Source organism: Sinocyclocheilus grahami, unplaced genomic scaffold (genome assembly GCF_001515645.1).
Source record: "Sinocyclocheilus grahami isolate Dianchi unplaced genomic scaffold, SAMN03320097.WGS_v1.1 scaffold21.1, whole genome shotgun sequence".
Lineage (NCBI taxonomy): Eukaryota > Metazoa > Chordata > Actinopteri > Cypriniformes > Cyprinidae > Sinocyclocheilus > Sinocyclocheilus grahami.
Window position 1 is genome coordinate 4,730,452 of NW_015505200.1, and position 17,500 is coordinate 4,747,951.

The following is a 17,500-nucleotide window of genomic DNA, read 5'->3' on the forward strand; positions in this document are numbered from 1 at the left end:
TGTGTGTGTGTGTGTGTGCAGTAGTGTAAATATGACCTAAGAAATCTAGTGCACAAAAACAGAGATCTGCATACTTGTTATATAGACGGCTGTCATTAGGAACATTTGTGTAAGCCAACAGTATTATGCAAGATCTTGTCTATTCCAAAAGGTACATAGCATGAATAACAATAAAAATCATTGCAAAACATGTGCCCTTCAAGCTAAAGTACGCAGGTTGTGTTGTTTTTGCTTTTTATGTTAAGATTAAAGATAAACCAATAATAGGTTTAATCAATATTTTTCACAGATACTTCAATATCTGTTCACAACATTGCCATCTAAACAGAGTATCAACAAAAAGCATAAATATATACGCTTACAGTGTCACAGAATTAGTTGGCATAATATTTGAGCTAAATTATTATTATAATTATTCATATTATTCTAATATTTGTAAATAATTCTATATATTTATAATGCTGTAGTCTAATAATTAAATAATTATTGTGCAGAAAAAAAATCAATAAAATAGCAGAAATAAAATTACAGAAAGTACAAATATATACATGTAAACATTTGAAAACTATCATTACTTTTGCTAATTATTTTGGTCATGTAGAATTTACACACTTCAACATTAATGCACAAGGGACTTCAAAATGCCCCAAAACTTATTTGCACAAAATAAATAAATAAATAAAATAAATAATAAATTGGTGGGTCAGATGTTTGTGTGACATTTCCACTTGCTTACAACAAATCAGTAAAGCATGTATAATAAACAGATCGGCATCAATGCAGAGTAACATTTTGTCTTTATTTTATTTCATCTACTTTTTCCAATATCATCATTTTTAAACAGCAATATCCACAAAATATTAACAGTGTGCAAGAAAACATGATTTATGGCACATCCGAGAAGAACAATTACAAAAAATAGATATATTTCTTCATAATCAAGGCAGAAAGATACATATGCATACACAGGAAAAAAACACAAAGTAATGGGACAGGCTGAGATTGAAATCTACTGGCTAAGGACTCAGCTACAGATATTACCCACACAAAGCCTAAATCTCACCTCTCATGGTCATGAAAGAGCTCGATGGTGTGTGAAGTCGAACAACGTTTGGGAACGAGGAATTGAGGTTAAGGTATCACGGCTTCCTCAGCACCTTAAATGTTCTCGCTGCACGCAACGCAAATTAGAAACGGACAAGCTCCTAACAGCAGGTCTCACAACATAGAAAGCCGCGAAATGCTTGCGGAGTCTTATTAAACCCAAGTGTGGGGGAGTTTTTTTAGCATACTTCAGGTAAACACTATACTTTGGAGCCCACAGTGTATCCCAAACTGTGAGTTAAGTGGGTGGAGAACTCAAGCTAACTTAGCTTAGCTGACTTTCACAGTGTTTTCTCCAGTGTAACACCATCAAACGTGGTACAGCAAGTTTGGCTGGTGGCTGGTCAAAAAACTTTTGTAGTGCTAGCTTTATTTTAGCACTAGCTTGGCACATTTGAGCACTTTGCACGTGTCCAGAAAGGCTTCATCCTAATGTGGACTACTAAGTGACTCTTCTTTTGCAATAACATCGTCAGTGATGGAAAAATCTAAAAGTATCTATTGTAACACTTGAATTGATTCAATTATAATCCTTCATCTTTATATAATACGGTTCTTTATCTCCTTAAGTGTCTGTTTTTCTCTAGTTACTTTGAAATGCATTAAGCCATTACACTGCTCTGCTCAGGCTTAACAGGAAGTGATGTCGCTGAAGCAGCTCTGTCCACTGATGGGCAGCAGCGTGATTGTGTTGATCGCTGGATGAGTCACAGCACTCGTGACCTCCACACGCCTTAGTCATTCTTAATACAGGAGCTGACGACAGTATCCCGTTGGCCGCGAGGAGCACAGGCCCCGTCTGTCCCACTACGAGCCCCTATTTCCTGCACTGTGGGGCAATGGGGGAATTCTGTTTTTAGCACTTAGCTGAATACTGCGAGTGACTGTTTGAGTGACCTTTGAAAACCGTCATTCCAAAAGATTGTGCATCATGTGGTGGGTGCACATTAGACATTCAGAGTTGTGGGTTGACCTTGCCCCTCATCTTTTGCATGTGACTGCTCAGGCTGAGCCAAACCCGATGGCCTGTTGCACATCCTGCCCTTAGATAGACTTAACAACACAGACCACCTCATGAAACGTGCCTCGAACAACACCTTGCGTGGGCATTGTGTCAACAATCCATTCCACATTCCCTATTCACTATCACATGTACAAGCACTGGAGCCGTCCATCGATTCCTTCGCTCGATCTTTTGCCTCGCCTTAAAGAGGACAAACTGAATGGTTAAATATAAATGATGGAAGAAACGGAAATATTACACAAAGATTACAAAAAGATAAAACATCCACAAAATTTTTTTATGCGCTTTAGTTATCAAACACTGTACAGTATCATACTCAATGACCAGATTCCATGTTTCCATAGAAAGAAGAAATTGGAACAAACAAATCCAAACAGCTATTCTCAAAGTTAACACCTCTGAACATATCCAAAAGAAAGTTTATACATGTTTTTTCCTTCTGTATGGATTTTACAATCAAGTTTGGCTTTAGAGAAAAGAAAAAAAAATTGTCATTATCAAGGGCTTCGAATTCAAAATGACTCAATTTTACGAGGCATGTCTAAGCCTCTGCTTTTAGGATCATAAATATTCATTATGATTAGCTATATTTGATACCAAATACCACAAATGTTGTTTATTCATTTAAAATTAATCTCTCAAATAACAGGGCTAATTTTTTATACTGAACTGCACTTTCGGAGAGGACTGGGAAGGATATTATTAGGTAAATATATTTTCTGCATTATATAAAATTATTCCTTTATAACTTAGTGTTTGAGGATTCTGAAATATAGTATAAACACTAGGGGAAAAAAACAAAGCATTAAGCCTAATGAGTTTTTAATGATGAAAAGAAAAAAAAAGCAGCTCACAAACGGACTGAGAAAAAAAAAAAAAGTAAAAATATTGTCAACTCTGGTTAATGTCTTGAATCCCTTTGTAAAACATGAAATGTGCTGTTTTGATCAAGGTAAGCATACCTGGATTCAATTTTGGCCATACAAATCTAGAATGAACCTTTAGCTTGCAGATTCGACGTAACAATGCAGGGTTAATACTGATCAAGCGTTTACCACAGTGTGACTGGGCTAGCCAGCTAGTCAGTCAGCATAATCATGACTGTCTTCCTCTACTCTCCACCATCACCTATGGTAACAAGGTCAGCCGCTGCACTGAAAAACATGCTGGAGTATCTCTCAGTCTCTGTGTAATCTTTTGAAATAGTTTACAAATTCGAAATCTGCCACCTCCTGTTAAGTACATCTATATGCATGAATTTAGACAGGCGTGCTGTGCAGATTCATTCATATAGATTCACTCAAAGCCGGGCTACATGACGCTAGCTGTTCAGATATTGCCCCTTTTTATATTTACCGAGAGAGTGTGGCATTTATTTTCTGGAGAATACTGTGGATCCCAGGTAAAAAGAAGTGTTGGACTGAATTGCCCATTGACTGGGGATGGGCAGCGGTTAAAGAGGGATTGGGATAGCTGGCCTAGACAAAGTAGCTATAGAATGATGCAAGGCTTCTTGTCTTTGAAAGGATTCTCAGAGGTGGGAACCCCCACCAGAAGAGGGTCACTGCGGGCATGCTGCTCACAGTAACTCATGAGGTCTGCAGCAGCCTTAGACACCTGGGAAAAAGACAGAGAGAGAGAGAGGAAGAGGGAGAAATGGTGATACAGAGTGAAAACCTGTTAATTGGTTACCATACACAGTGAAAAATTGTGAATGGTTTAACATTTCATTATATGTAATTTTACTGTAAAACACTTTCAAAAACAAAAATTTGAGTACAACAATAATATTTACAGTGAAAACAGTAAAAGGACATTAATATTTTAAACAAATGTATTTCTTATTGAAGTAATGTACATCAGAGCATTTTGTGTTACATTTTGTGTTATTTAGTTAATGTTTATTGCATTATTTTAGTGTCATGCGGAGGGAGAAATGGTGATACAGAGTGAAAACCTGTTAATTGGTTACCATACACAGTGAAAAATTGTGAATGGTTTAACATTTCATTATATGTAATTTTACTGTAAAACACTTTCAAAAACAAAAATTACAACAATAATATTTACAGTGAAAACAGTAAAAGGACATTAATATTTTAAACAAATGTATTTCTTATTGAAGTAATGTACATCAGAGCATTTTGTGTTACATTTTGTGTTATTTAGTTAATGTTTATTGCATTATTTTAGTGTCATGCACATTACCCTGATGAATCGTGTATGACCCTGTGAATTGTCTATATATGACGGCACTTAAGATGAACTCTGATTCATCATATGGCTTTCTATTGTGCCACCTTTATTATAATAGTGGTTCATTTTTTAAGGTAAAAAGTAGATTTTAGTAGTTCAGGTTTATGGTCATAGTAACATTATATTACTTAATGAACTACACGGATGTAAGGTGTAAAACAAACAGGCACCTTGTAATACAGTCACAGTAAATTTAACAGGATTATTGAAACAGTTTTTCTCATTCAGCCACCAATGTAACAATCATTATTCAAAGGGGTCATATGATGCTGCTAAAAAGAACATTATTTTGTGTATTTGGTGTAATGAAATGTGTTTATGCGGTTTAAGGTTCAAAAAACACATTATTTTCCACATACTGTACATTATTGTTTCTCCTCTATTCCCCGCCTTCCTGAAACGTGCCGATTTTTACAAAGCTCATCGTTCTGAAAAAGCGAGGTGTGCTCTGATTGGCCAGCTATCCAGTGCGTTGTGATTGGCCGAATTCCTCAAGCGTGTGACGGAAATGTTACATCCCTTACCATATTGTGATGCCTGCGACAACCACATGTGACGACCCCGGCTGGACTCCGCTTCGTCCACGGTGAAAGCCGATCCGGCGATCGACAGCGCGAAGTTGAAGTATTTCCTCAGCGACCAGCACGGATCAGCTCCAGGCATGACGAAGTGATATCGTCCTCTTTTGGAAGGCCAAACAAAGTAGTTTCGCTTTCAAAACGAAACACACAGCGCCTTCACGACATGGCGGCGCAGGTACAAATACTACAGCGAGAATGAAAGTTACGCCTTCTTTCTTTGCGTCAACATTTGGGTGGCGTTATGCAAATCTTATCAGATAGTGACGTAGACATGTGGGGGCGTGTTAGAATGAGCCATTTTAGGTAGGCGTGGCTGACTCTTAACTTTTATAAAGAAGATCTCTTTGGATTTTAGACTTTAGTCTTTGCAACTTTAAAAAAAAATTTAAATCACATCTTATGACCCCTTTACAAGGAAAAAAAAAACACTGCTTGATAGAGAGCATGTTACACTATATATAATGAAACCTTGTGTACCTTAATACGTTCGAAGCCTGCCTCGATCCTCAGCTGCTCCACCAACTTCCTGGCCTGGGCTATGTTATTAGTCGTCGACATTCTCTGCCATCGGTTATTGTGACGAATAAAAGAAGAAAATTCTACAACAAAACGAAAATGCAGCAAGATTAAAACGGAATTTAAAGCATATATATACAGTATCACATATGGACAATGTATGTGATAAATGAGATAAAATGCTTCTTGAGGTGCTTTCAAACTCACTACATACTTTTAGAAGACATTACCCCCTTTCACACATACAGTCTTTCCTGGTAAATTACCGTTTAGAGATCCTGTATGAAAGACCTTTTCAAAAATGCTGATAAATCAGTTGTGGCAATTTTATGGTAAGAGAAGTTGTATCATTTTGAATCTCACTGATTTTCAATATATGGACAAAAACAGTTGAAACAAATACAAGTTTGGAACAACATGAGGCCGAGTAAACTGAATTTTTCTTTTTGGGTGAACGATCCCTTTAAATTACAATCATGTCTAATAACTTGAGAAAGTCAGGCCTCCAGATTAGTTTAGCTATATAAATAATAATATACATGTAAATCAAGACATCGGTCTGACAGCTCCGACCACACAACTACCCAGCAACATCAGTCCAGACCACCCAGTTCAGGGGACCCATCAATCAGACTAACAGTACAACTGAAAACAGGTGCGTCTGTCCTCTGAGGCTAAACACAGTGCCTGCTCTTCTCCCTTTTTGTTTTAGGATCAAGTGTTCTTACAAACAAAATGTGTGGGGACAGATAGGCACGCACCTATAAAATAAAAAGGGGTAACAAAATAAAACAGAGAACATTTCCATCATGATATGAAGAATGTTTTTCAATGGGGTCCAAAACACTGGATCCCACTAACTTTCATTGTACGGATGGAGAGAAAAAAAATTAAGACATTTTTCAAAATACAATCTTTTGTGTTCCACAGAAAAATAAAAGTCATACTCTGGTTTTCATAGCATAAACCGTTTTGACTGTGCTCATGTCAGGAGATTTGCTCAACACGAGCCTTTCATGCAGCCGCATCCTCCAAAGGGTAAGAACCACTTAGCAACACCGAGTAAATTTGAATATCGGCACACCCACAGAGAGGTGACTATCAAAGTAACCGCAGAAACACAGGAAACACTGGAGGCAGTGAAAGGTTTGGTTCTTTCTGGAAACAAACACGCTCCTTGTACGCCCCCTCCCTTTGCTCCACACACGCGCTCTCCCAAACCAGCGCAGCACCCCTGGCATTCCAGGACGTTCCTAGAAGGGGCTGTAGTTCTAAACACATGTTGCTTAGTGCCTGGGCTTTGTCTTCTCACAGCAAACACAGTCTCTTTCACGGCTCCGTGTGCTGCATTCCAGGAAATGGGCACAGCGGCCCTGCATTCATAATTGCAGCACTCTAGAATACATTGGCATATTCATTCAAACATACAGGTCTCTCTAGATGTCTCTCTGCACAGTTTTTTTCCAACCACATCTTCCTCTTTTAAAAAGAAAACCCTCACAGGAAAACTGCAAGATTTGGATAGAGCCATAGTGTGTACCAAGAAGGCTCCATGTAGGCTGCTGTGATTTAATCTAATCTACTGAAAAGTAGTAAGTTTTACATGCACAAAAGTGAGAAATGTAGCTTAAGTGTATTTGGGTATAAATGGGAATGTTGCAACTGAATTATTGGTAATTTGGCTGTTTTTGCAACTACAAGTGTGCTTGAAAAAGTGAATCCACACAGATGCATTATACTTTCAGCTCTACAACAAACAGCCTACATTGCAACTGCACCAGTGCAGATTAAAACAAGGCGGCGCATTACATAAAGTAAGTTTACTTTTTCAGTTATTATCAAGTTACAGTAGGTTTTGTGCATTGTCCATGCACAGACTTCATCTCATCTGTGTAATCAAATATTTGAGGTAAGAAATGCATGTGCAATGTAAAATCACATTACCTGTACTCACATGCACAAAATCACATGCACTGTTAGTTTGACTTCACATGTGACTACCCTTGTGAAAAAGATGTGTTCTTAATTGTATTGTATGTGCACTTATTTGTGCACTTCAAATCTGCAAGTATAGTTAAACATTTGTACTTGCAGAGAATCTACTATTAATGAAATAAAGGCAACTTAAGTGTAATTAAAGAGAGTTCACGTTCATGACTGTTTCTTAACTTCTAAAAGTGCAGTTTGCAAATTAAAATTTAATATAGTTTAGCTTTATTGAAATTAACATGCAATTAAGAATCTAAAAACAGTAGTAGTGCATTCTTTTAAAGCATATTATTTATTTAATACATACTCTTTTTAAAAGTATGCTAAAGTATACTTTTTCACAAGGGGTTGTGTGCTCACAGATGTGCATTTATCAACATTTTACAACACATTTACTTTTTAAGACCAATTTAAAAAGTGGGTTCAAAAATTAGAGAGGTTTAGACAGTATCACAAGGCACCACTGAGTGTGCTGAACTCCCTCTGGATCTTTATTTCCTCTTCAGAGTCAGTGAGGATTATTAACCTCTATCCATGACTTACACACTCCTCATTCTCTCTCTCTGAGCTGGATCCAGGCTCACGTGCAATCACACCCTGTGGTCTGCAGCGCCAAGGAGAATCTCCAAAACAGGCGTCTCTTTCTCCACTCTGTGGCATTCTGAACCAATGAGGAGGAGGAAGGGGGCACTGGAAAACTGCATCCCACCCTTGAGTCCCTGTGCGCTATTTTAAGCCACTTTGAGCAGTTACATATTCAACAATAATTACAATTTACCCAAAATATACAGCGAATAGACCAGGCTTTATTTGTTGACATAAACTAACTTTAATAAATGCTGCATAACATGTTGTTCATTGTTCATGATACCTAATGCTTTAGCAAACTGAACTTAATGTGCTACCAGTAAATGCAACTAACAGACCATACAACAAAATCAAGCATGCTTCCCATGTTTTATTTTCTCCTTATGACCCCTTTGGTATGTCTCTGAAGCATCTAAAAATCAAAAGACACTTGTAAATCCAGGATGCAGCATGTAAACAGTAGTCAAGTGAGAATGTGAAGTATGCATCTTTCTGTTTGGACACAGTCTGCTCTGATACGTGTGGCTTTGCAGGCGGTAGTTCCCGCCAGCTTTCCAATCAAAAATCCCCTGCCTCTAACGGACACCTGGTGGCAACGTGCCGGCTCGCTTAGTAATCTCACCAGGCTCCAGATGCCTCCCTACATTCCCGCTCTTTGAGCTCTCGGCGGGAATACCGTATATTACTGTTCTAAACAAGGAGCACGAGGCAGAAAAAAAAGAAAAACAGAAATAGCTCTGGCCTTCGTGACCTGATCAACTGCCCATCGAGCCTGGCCAGGAAAGATCATCTCATAAAATGACTTCCAATTAAATTTGAGTCTAGTGATTATTTAGGCCATTGGAATTTGTGCCTGCTCATTATAGAAGCTTGTGAAAATAATAGCTGCTTAATAGCTGCTTCATTATTCCTAATAGTTGTTTGTGCTGTACTTAGACAGTTTAAGTTGTTATAACAATGCTTAAAATAGCTTGGTACAAAAATGTAATCACATTCATGAGTAGCAGTAAACACTATGGCCATTCCTGAGTTAAAAAATTTGGGGTCGGTATAATGTTTTTGAATGAAGTTTTTATGCTCACCAAAACTGCATTTACAGTAAAATCAGTAACACTGTGAAATATTATTACAATTTAAAATAACTGTGTTCTACTTTAAAATGTAATTTATTGTTGTGCTGGCAGAATTTTGGATTTTCAGTAGCTGTTACTCCAGTCTTCAGTGTCACACGATCCTTCAGAAATCGGTTTAATATGATGAATTTGTGCCCAAGAAACATTTCTTATTATTATCATGTTGAAAACAGTTGTGCAGCTTAATATTTTTGGGGAAACCGTGATACATTTTTACCTGATTCGCTGATGAATAGGAAGTTTAAAAAATAATTTATTTGAAATAGAAAATCTTTTGTACCATTATTAATATCCTTACTATCACTATTGATTAGTTTAATGCATCCTTGGTGAACACAAGTATTAATTAAAATAAAATCTTGCTAACCTTAAAACTGACCACTGAAACAGGAGGTTTGTGCAGAACTGGTCAAAGACTTGTCATTTGCCATTAATTTAAAAAAAAATATCCAATAAGCTGCAGTTACATCAGCCCTGAACCATAATTTACTACCAGTCAGGGATGCAACATTGGACTGGACAAGAATCTGTGTAGTACAGGATGAGTCATCAATTTTTGGGCAGTTTTACTAGAAGAAAAAGACTTCTTTTAGAATATAATAATAAGAATAAAATATTTTAGAAGCGAATATATGCTAAAAGTAAATTCTGTTAACATTCAGGAGTACGCTAGCATCCTAAAAGCCAGCTAACCACCAATCAGTCAAAGTAGAAAGTAAATAGATTTGTAAATAGATACGTAAGAAAAAGCAGCAACGTCAAAACACTGCTCTTTTTGTCTTAGCATTGCATCCATTTTGACGCAGCAACATTGGCACAACCAGTAGCGTGAGTTTAAGGCATGACTGTCTTGTTTTTTAATCCAACTGCAGACAGAGAGTGTGCAAAACATTCATTATTTTTCTAATTCATGGTAATTCATGAGTTCATTACAAGTTCACAGTTGCAATGCTGCACCACTGTGACTCCAAATGATCAACATGACTACATACCCCACCCTTCCCTGTTCCTGACAGGCTCAGTCAGCTGCTGCAAAGCTTATTACAAGAATCAGAAACTGAAAACACATACAAGCTTGATCAGCTGCACACCGAAATGCCAGAAGTGTTTTGCTCGGCTTACAGTACAGGACTTTCCAGCATAGCAGCACACTTGGAGGGGAGGGAAATCAGGGGCAAGGAAGCAAAACGAAAGGAAATTAATGGGATTTCTCATCTCCCAGCTGAGATCATGTGACGTGAGTGAATGCTCACGTCAGCATGCATGAGCACAGAGGGGTCACAGAACGTTCGTGTGCTTGTGTCCGTGTGTGAGGGTGTGACCGGTGGGGGAAACAAACGGATGAGTAGAGAGAGACACTGAGACAGACAGACTCGTGACCAGGCAGACAGAAAAATAGACAGAGGGACAAACGACTGAACTGTTTGTACAGGCTTATACAACGTGTTCCCTGCAGAACCATTACTGATAGAGTTCTGGCAGACATATGTGGCATGCAAAACAAAAACCTGATTGTTTATAATAATGAGCAATATGGGACTGTTCAAAGTGGCCTTTTCTTTACAAAAAGGTCCCTAGCAACAATATGGTAAGCTTACAGTTTAATTATAATGATGGTGATGATGATGTTGAACTCTTGAGGTAGGGACCGGCGCTACGTCGCCAACACCCCATCGAAACATTTGATCAGACAGGTGGATCTGGCATTGCTGGTGTGTGCATCACTCTGTGGTACCTACACCACCCTGTAAAAACTTGTTCAGCAAAAAGCTTGACAAAAGAGGGATTTGAGAAGATCTGAATAGCTCAAGTCAATCCACTTTATGATAATGCCTTTAAATGATCATCGAGTGAAAAATGATGCCAAGGAATTCATTAAGCAAGTGTTTAACCGCCGGAGGAATTGTAGGAATGCTGTCCTATGCAATTTATGCTGAATGTAACATGAAGCTATTGTGACCACAAATCCTGGTTTCACAACACATGTAAGCCATACATACTCTTAATGGGATATACTAATGCACCGTGCAATAGTGAACACACTATAAAATAGGGTACGTCAACCTTTTTAGGACTCCTTGGTGTACAGACAGCAAAAAAACTGACTGCAGCATTTTAAGCCTGTTCTACTGTATAATGATGTGCTTATGTGACCACTTTAATGGGTTTTGCATACGATGCTTACATTGCAAAGCCATTAAAATAGTAATTTGTATCTGTATTGAAGTGTCATCTGAACTGATGTACAAAGTCATATTCTTTACTTTACAATTTAATTTTACATTCAACATTTTGGGATTGGTCTTTTATGCTCACCAACTAAGCACTTAAGTTGCATTTGATGCAAAATACAGTAAGAAATATTATTAATATTGTGAAATATTATTATTACAATTTTAAAAAGGTTTTCTAATTTACTGCATTTTAAAATGTAATTTATTCTTGTGATGGCAAAGCTTAATTTTCAGCAGCCAATTCTCCAGTCTTCAATGTCACATGATCCTTCAGAAATCATTCTAGTATTCTGATTTGGTGCTCTTAATAATCTTCGTATGATGATGATGATGATGATGATGAATTGTGGTATTTTTTCAGGATTCTTTGATATAATAGACATTTCGGAAGAATGTTTGAAGCGAAATTCTTTTATAGCATTATACATTTCCTTACTGTCACTTTTAATCAATTTAATCTGTCCTTGCTGAAAAGATCAATTTCATTTAATTTCTTAAAAATAATCTTGCTGACCCCAAACATTTTGAACAACAGTATACATTTAATGTATTTCAATGCATTTACTAAAAAAAATCAAATATGGAAAGGACCATGAAATATCACAACTTTAACTTCTTAGCTTAAAATTTTGTTTAGTTCAACATAATACTATAATTTTAATTAATGGATTTTTAATTTAATGGATTGTTCAGAACATTCACATTCTCTCAGATCAGCTGAAATTCAGTGGAAATAAACAGAACTAAAAGAGCAAGACTCTTTTCATATGAATATGAAAATATGAAAAACCAACCAATCAACACATGCATTGTACTGATTTTTTTTTATACTTACAATCTGCAATGGAACTTGTATGCAAAGACATGCAAACCAACAACCACTGTGACATTTTACAGTAAAAGGTTTCCTCTATCAGCAACAGATACTGAAAATAGGTGCAAGGTTAAATATGCACAACACCCCTGTCGCCAGACAATGCCAGAAAAGAAAAAAAACGTGTTTCCCTACTGCCTTGGGAGGAGGCACCAATTTTGCAGACTCTGCAAAGAGGCTAGGGTGAGGTTAAAAACGTGGGCAGGAGGAAAAATGAATGATAACCATGCACCTACAAAGCCTGGAATGAAGGTGACAGGAGGATGAGGTCAGAAAGTGTATCAAGTCAAAACACAAAGAGCATGTGTGGGAGAGCCTTACCCTCTCCGGATCTACTTCATAGGTGTTTTTTTCAGTCATGGATGGAAAGAAACTGAAGCATAAACAGTTTTTCTGCAATGACGAAACATTTAGGTTCCCCCGAAAACTGGATCTAGAAATATGTGAGAAACTCTACGTGACTCAGGAAGGTGCAGGAGCTGATAAACATCAGCAGTGGAACAAAAAAAAACAAACAAACTGCTGCGTCTTGCCCTCTTCCTATTCTGAGAATTGAGTATTTACAGGATGGCACAAATCATTACAGACTTTTCATGATTCACTGACCTCCAAGAGTATGTAAGCTGGTCAGATCCTTTGTGATTGAGAGTGTCTAGAAGTGGGAGATTTGGCTCACTCAACGGTCACTCATGCAAACATGTGATTCCAGCATAATGTACGCGTGCACATTGCAAGAAACAAGGCCTTTGAGGTGAGAATCAGAGCCAGGTGTTTAGTAATTAACCATTGTGATCAGGCAGTAAACAAGCATACAGGGCAGGACAGAAAAAAGTGACTAACCGGCCTCTTTCACAACAACCGACATCCTCCCACGGGCCTCTTCCTTATAAGGGCAAAGGAAGCTGAACAGACGGAAGTAAGGAACTCCTAAGGGGTGTGACGCAGCTTCCATTAAGTATGAGTGGCACTTACCTGGAGGATGCGTCCATTACCTAATATAGCATTCGGTCACAGCACTGTCCACTACTAACTTAAAGTCATTATGAAATCAAAATGGACAATTTTAGTATTTTATGAAATACTGTAGTGTTTTTTATTAATAATTTAATCATGCACATAAATATTTTTCTAAAATTAAAATTCTCTTCTCTGATGACGTGTGCACCGGCACGAGGACGGGACAGTTGTCTTTCACATTAGATCGCAGCAATAGCAAACAACAACAATCCAATGATCTAATCAATTCCCAATGGATAAAATAAAGTTCTGCCCAACAACAGAAGCAAGAGACATTGTTCCTGTCATATATACGTCACAATAAGGGAGGAAAGATGACCTCAGTTTCTGTTTTAACAACGACTTCAAGGAATGACAATCAATCCATCAGTCAAACATACATGGGAAACAGATTTTGCATTCGTCTTGTTATTATAGTCAATAACTGATAAATGGCAGACATTATAATATTTGTCTAAATAACACCAAAATATCAAAAACTAAACTAGATGATACTTTTAAATGCTACAAAATGAATTTAGGCATCACAACATTATAATGTAAAGTATGGGATATTATAGCATATTCATTTTGTTAAGCAAGCGTTAGATGACAGCAAAGGTATTCAATGTTGTTAACTACAGCAAAAAAAATTTTAGTAATTGAAATAAAGGTAAATAAATTAAATATTAGAAGAAAAACTAATGAGAAACTAAACAAAAATGAGAAATGTTGCCAATTGCCAACTAACTGAAATAAAAATACTAAAATTACTATAACTAAAAATAAAAATTAACTAAAGCTTTATAGAAACAAACTGAAACTAAAATTTAAAATTACAAGCTCATATAAAATGTTAATAAATAATATAATAGCATATAAATAATATTAAAATAACCCTGGGGATAAAAAGCATGCACAGTTAAATATAAAATACTGAGAAATATATTTCCAATATCTACTGATAAAAAAAACAAATCACTAATACTGGCCAATAACCAATATGGCACAGACATATTGTGCATACCTAAGATAAAGTGTTGCAGAACACCTGCAAAAGGCTTAGTATAATTTAGAATGACTATGCAAACTGTCCAAGGCTACAAGAAAGGCCAGTGTGATCTTTGACCCAGAGTCTTCCATTCGTAATGGAAAACCCTTCGTCTTTCTCTTTGAATCTGATATTATAGCTGCAGGAAGTGACATCGTGCTGTTGTGCAGCGCTACAGAGCTTGTCTATCTCTCCAAACAGCCCACTAGATGACCTCTGTGTAACCTCTGTGACATCTGACAAGTGCCAAAGTTCTATTGTACTGACACCATCCTCCGCTGACCGCTATGCTGCTTTACTTGAATCTACATCCCATGACGCAAATTACACGCATCTCCTCCAAGCTCTATATACACAAACAAGAGACACATGCGCATGGTTCAACAGGCAGTTCACCTAATGTTCTCCATTCCTTCTTGAAATATAAATATAAATACAGACTTCTTCAATGACTACGACATGGTCATGAGAGAACAACCTAATAAACTTTATTGCATTTTGAGCCACTCGTTACAATGAAAAGCTGCAAATAATCTACTGATGGAAGGCATTCTCTTAATGCAAACATGCACTGGTGATTTAAGCACCTATGATTATTATGTAAGCTATGTGAAGATTACATAATTTAGAAATAGTCAAGGTCAGTCCAATCGCAGTAGAGTCCACAAACCACGAGTGAACAGAACAAATGGAGAATCTTCAAATGCATTTTTACATATTTTTATATATGAAGAGTTCATTTGCAAAAACCGATAAACACCACTTTTAAAAAAAAATTAGCTGATTGTCGTGCATTATTCTCCACATATAGTGTGATCTGAACTCTAAACACGTTTCGTCAAAAAAGCCGGTTTTGTCCACTTTCAAGGCATCGTGAGTTCACGTTTTACTGCAGAAGCCGACAAGCGCCCTTGTTGTTTTTGAACAGAAGCCGATAAATCCATTTTAACGCAATTTAAGCAAGCGTTAGATGACAGCAAAGGTATTCAATGTTGTTAACTACAGCAAAAAAATTTTTAGTAATTGAAATAAAGGTAAATAAATTAAATATTAGAAGAAAAACTAATGAGAAACTAAACAAAACCTTGCAAAAGCAGCGCGTTACAATGGTGAGGGAAAAGCTCTGTGTATTGCGTGTAATCACATCCATACAGTTTATGATCACAACAACAACAACGTTTGTCAGGTATCTACATTGTCCTCTGAGGAGATTGCAAAGATTTAACAAGTGTTTTTTTAAACTCTAAAACATGAAATGTGGAGTTTTCTGCTTTTGCCAAAAAAACGACTGTTGCAGAGTTATCTGCTTTTGCTATAAAACTAACTTTTAATATGTAAAAAAACATACTTTCAATGAACGTTAATTTTGTAAATTACCTGTATTTGTTTAAGTTATTATTACTTAATCAAAACAACCCAACTGCATTTTGATTGATATTACTTGGAATGTGCAAAAAAAAACGTGATTTCTGGAATAAAAATGGAGTTATCGGTTTTTGCAAATGAACTCTTCATATAGAAATATAAAAAACTAATAAAAATGACAAGCACATAGCAAAATAATTAAAACGTGAACTGACACTAAAACGAAAATATAAAAATGAAAGCTAATTAAAAATATTAATATAATAGTAGTATATACCATATTTTCCAGAAAATACATTGCACTGGGTCAAAACGGCATTGTTGAGAGAGAAAAAAAACACATATTTGGGAATGGGATGTAGTTGTTACAGCCCTCTACGGACACCTTGGCGATTGAATCGCCATTGGCTAGTACATTTTTTAGTTTACTCGCCAGACTGATTATATATATGTATTTAAAATGGCACAGTTTTATAAATATCTGAAAGTACACTCTTAACATCAGTCAGTCAAGCATTGTAATATGATAATCAATATTATTTAATGATAGAACTTTAGTAATTAGAATTAAAACTTGATAACCATGTATGAAAGCATATTAGTCATTTTAACTGAACTTCGGACTGGTGGTGGTGCTTTTTTGGTCATTCAGTGTTTCTGTAAAAAAAAAAAAATTGGGGGAAACTAACAAAAATACTGATAAGATAATAATGATACGAATTCTACTCATAAGAACAATATAAAACGCACTAAGGATTAACGAGCTACTGGATTCATGAATATTAATCAGGTTGTGTGCGTTCGCTCGAACTGATTTGCTGAAATCAAAACAGGAACGATAATAGGTGAGCACCAACCAATGAGATTGCCGTTTGTGGATTAGTTCCGCCCACTACCGGAGAAAGCGGTAGTTCTTAAAAGCTGAAGAATTCCAAAGGAACTCCATTATTTTGACAGCAAAATACAACAAAGAATATCGTTTACATGTAGCGCATCAATTCTCTCTCCCTCTCTCTCTGCGTGTGTGTGAAACAAAGCGACGGCGAGTCGTGCGCCTTCATAGTGTTTCCGGTACGTTAAATACAGGTGCGTTGCACATCCATTGAGATGAACTGAAAAACAGCACAGATCGCTTGGCGGAGAGTGAAACTCTGAAGCGCTCAGTCAGAGTGTTCGGCGAGTGAAAATATATCTGTGCTAAACTTATACTTAGCCTCCAACTCACACACTGGCGAGTAAAATCTGAGAATTTATTAGCAATTGGCTAATATTAGACATCATTTAGTCGCCCAGAGTGAAGATTTAGTCGCATATGCAAGTGATTTACTCGCAATGTAGAGGGTTGTTGTTATAATAACTGTCTTGTGCTTCTCTGTTTTTTTTCTCTGTTTCTCTGTTCAAGGACCTTTATGTTGAAGTGTTTCCTGTGTTTAGTTCATGTCCCCATTGTTCCTTTGCCTACCTTGTTTGTTTCCATAGCTACCCCTATTAGTTGTCATGGCAATTCATTAGCTCCACCCCCTTGCTAACCTGTGTATACATACCCCTGTGTTTGCCTTGTTCATTGTCAGGCGTTGTTCTGTTTAAGCCTGTTTCTCCCTGTAGATGCTTATGTCTTGTTTGCCTGGTTTTGCACCTGCTCTTTGTTTCTTGTTTTACTCCATCATCTGCACCTGGATCCGCCTCATCTCGCCTTCATCATCTGACCCATCATTACAGTAGCCTAACATTTGATTTGAATATGGCAAATAATGCTAAACTAACACTGATGTGCACAGATTGCACTTAG

The 17,500-nt window shown here is 36.9% G+C and overlaps 1 long non-coding RNA gene across 1 annotated transcript in view; it reads right to left on the reverse strand.

The window, feature by feature from the left end:
* Window positions 1-5,537: 5,537 nt before the first annotated feature.
* LOC107557403 (uncharacterized) overlaps window positions 5,538-17,500 on the reverse strand; it is a 25,697-nt gene continuing 13,734 nt past the window's right edge. The window contains exon 3 of the long non-coding RNA XR_001605387.1: window positions 5,538-5,564. This is a non-coding gene — a long non-coding RNA (uncharacterized lncRNA). The remainder of the gene's footprint in view (window positions 5,565-17,500) is intronic.